This window comes from Giraffa tippelskirchi, chromosome 6 (assembly GCF_054371585.1).
Source record: "Giraffa tippelskirchi isolate mGirTip1 chromosome 6, T2T-mGirTip1v1.2.pri, whole genome shotgun sequence".
Taxonomy (NCBI): domain Eukaryota; kingdom Metazoa; phylum Chordata; class Mammalia; order Artiodactyla; family Giraffidae; genus Giraffa; species Giraffa tippelskirchi.
Genome location: NC_137280.1, coordinates 156,952,435 through 156,955,602, shown reverse-complemented (window position 1 = coordinate 156,955,602; position 3,168 = coordinate 156,952,435). Strand labels below are relative to the sequence as shown.

Genomic DNA, 3,168 nt, shown 5'->3' with positions numbered 1-3,168 from the left:
ATATGAATTTCCATATCAAAAATTGAAAGTAAATAAGAAGTATTTTCCTTGTAAGACTTTTGACAGAGCTTTTTCAATAGCTTATTTTTTTCTCATAATTATGAGAAATGTTTGGCTCAAAATAAGAGTATTTATCTTAGCCTTGATAAGATTCAAATGCTAAGTGATATATTGAAAACTGAAGAGGAGGCAAGCAAATGCTATCTGACAAAAACAGAGAAATGAGTGAGACTCAGAGGGTGTAGAGACATAAAGAGAGAAATTATTTACAAAAGATACTTATTTTGGAGGGGAGGGAGTGAGTCACTGTATAGCATCCCTCCACTTTCTTCCTTCCCTACCCTATGTGACTAAGAGCTGCTGTGGCAAGGGTGAGACATGAATATAAATGTCCATATATCATTTAATAGGTACATATCCTTGGACACACTTGGGTACTCTCTGAGCCACAATTTCTTAATATGTTAAAAAGTATCTTTCTTCTATCTCTCATCCTTTAACAGGTTATTTGCTAGGAAATCCTTTTCAAGAAATCCTGTTAGCTCTACCTTCAAAATATATCTCTCTAAGTCTCCATCATTATTCTTTATCTGAACACTGCCATATGTTATCCTTTGCCTCTTTGCTTCCAATCTTGCTCCCTACTGTTTGTTCTCAATGCTGCAGCCACAGTGAACCTTTGAAAATTCAGGTCAGATGGTGTCACTTCTCTCATCTAAATCGATCCAGTGACTCCCCTTCTCATTCAGAATACAAGACATGGTTCTTACAAAGGCTGACAAGGTTCTACCTGCCCTAGCCCCCCCCCCCGTGACCTCTCTCTAACTAGACTCTCAAGGCTTTGCTCTGGCTTCTCTGACATCTTTGCTATTCCTTAAACCCAAAAGACAAACTCCTTCCTTAAGAACACTATTATTCCAAATATCTCAAGCTTTTGCTTAAATGTTAACTTCTCAATAAGGCCTACAGTGATCACTTTTTTAAAACTTACAATTTACCTCTCCATACCCTACCCACAATCACTCTGCCCCAGTTCTATTATTTTTCCCCCATGGCCCTTTAACTTCTAAGATATTATATAATTTGCTTATTACAGTCAATATTTGTTATCTCTCTTTACCCTTTGATATGCAAACTTAACAAAAGCAGGGATTTTACTGTTTTGTTCACTGATGTATATCCAGCTCTTAGATCAATACATTGAACCTAGTACGTACGCAACAAAAATACATTAAATGAATGAATGAATGGCTATATATACCATATTATTTTGAAGATTAAGTTCAGTTGTTTAATACTACTACTAAATTCTTGCCTAGATATTCCTAAACTTTCCTATTTATAAAATGTCATCAGTCCTCCCCATATTCTCAATTATAAAATAAACATCAGTTCAGTTCAGTTCAGTTGCTCAGTCATGTCCGACTCTTTGCGACTCCATGGACCACAGCACACCAGGCCTCCCTGTCCATCACCAGCTCCCACAATCTACCCAAACTCATGTCCATTGAGTTGGTGATGCCATCCAACCACCTCATCCTCTGTTGTCCCCTTCTCCTCCTGCCTTCAATCTTTCCCAGCATCAGGGTCTTTTGAAATGAGTCAGCTCTTCGCATCAGGTGGCCAAAGTATTAGAGTTTCAGCTTCAACATCAGTCCTTCTAATGAACACTCTGGATTGATCTCCTTTAGGATGGACTGGTTGGATCTCCTTGCTGTCCCAAGGGACCCTCAAGAGTCTTCTCCGACACCACAGTTCAAAAGCATCAATTCTTCAGCTTTCTTTTTTTTTTAACTTAGATCTTTAATTATGTACATAAATAGCAACATGAGAACAAGTTCTAAGGCATATACATTATCTCTAGGTGGAAGAATTTCAGATTAGTCCACTTGGAGTATGGCATCAACCAAGATAACAAAGAGGCCTAGGATGGTTTTTCCAGAAGAAGCATGCCAATTTACCACATCCAATACTGACTTCTCTGCCATTTTTCTGTAGAAATACCGGTTTACCATATGGAGTTTCCAATGTTTACCTATAACTGATTAAGATGGGCAGAGCCTGGAGTATTCTACTTATTTCCAGGTGAGTTCTTCACATTTCCTGACTTTTGAAAGTTCTCCTTCCACAAATCTTCTACGACAATGTATCCTTGTATATCCCAGTCATATAATTTCTCTCCACTGACCTGGACAAATACAATGGCTTGTTGTGGATAATAAAGAGAGGCAGCAAATCCCATGAAAGCAGGTGGATACACCAGCTTCTTTATCTTTGAACCTCTAGCCAAAACAAGTCCAACAACTCCAGCAAAACCAATAACACCAAGTCTTGGAAAAAATCCAGGAGGTGCATTTTGGAGACAATCATAGCTGTCTAACCCCCATTGAACCAAACTTTGCATCTTGGGCTTATTTTGGGAGTACTTTTCCTGACACCAACTTATATATGGTTTGCAATAATGTCGGAAATGAGAGACACTTTCTTCAAGTTGGGTCCTTGGTTCTTCCACATATTTAGACTGATCCTCAGGAACAGAGGAGAGTGAAAGCTCATGAACCTTCACAGTATCTTTGTGAGGTGAGTCCTTTTTCGATGATGCATAGACCTTGAAGGTGAGCAGGCTCAGGCTGGATGGCCCCACAAACCTCTGAATTACCTTGAACATGTTGCTGGCAGTGGCGGCTCCAGCCAATTCTTCAGCTTTCTTTATAGTCCAACTCTCACATCCACACATGACTACTGGAAAAACACTATATACACAAAAGATTAGAATGAGCTATTTTTTAGTTTCACTAGTATGCATGCTTTGAGACATAAAATGTTGTGCCATCAACATTCATACCTTTATTAGATGCATTTTAGTCAATCCTTTGCTCAATCTACTGCTAACAGAACATCCTGAAGAGACAAAGCCTCTCTGGAAATGCTAAGCACATACTCATAATCAAGAACAAGGGCAAATTTTAAGATTGAGTGAAGGAAAATCAGTAATATCATAAAAAGGTAACAAATATATTGACATATAAATATTTTCATCTCAGTTAACATTAACAGCGTAGTTTACTGCATGCTGCTACTGCTGCTGCTGCTAAGTCACTTCAGTCATGTCTGACTCTGTGTGACCCCATGAATCACAGCACGCCAGGCCTCCCTGTCCATCACCAA

The 3,168-nt window shown here is 38.8% G+C and overlaps 1 pseudogene across 1 annotated transcript; it reads right to left on the bottom strand.

Moving 5' to 3' along the window:
* Positions 1-1,265: 1,265 nt before the first annotated feature.
* Positions 1,266-2,754, bottom strand: LOC145511166 (MICOS complex subunit MIC26 pseudogene; annotated as a pseudogene). Its single transcript, XR_014057565.1, has one exon. The product of XR_014057565.1 is annotated as an MICOS complex subunit MIC26 pseudogene (transcript).
* Positions 2,755-3,168: the final 414 nt, after the last annotated feature.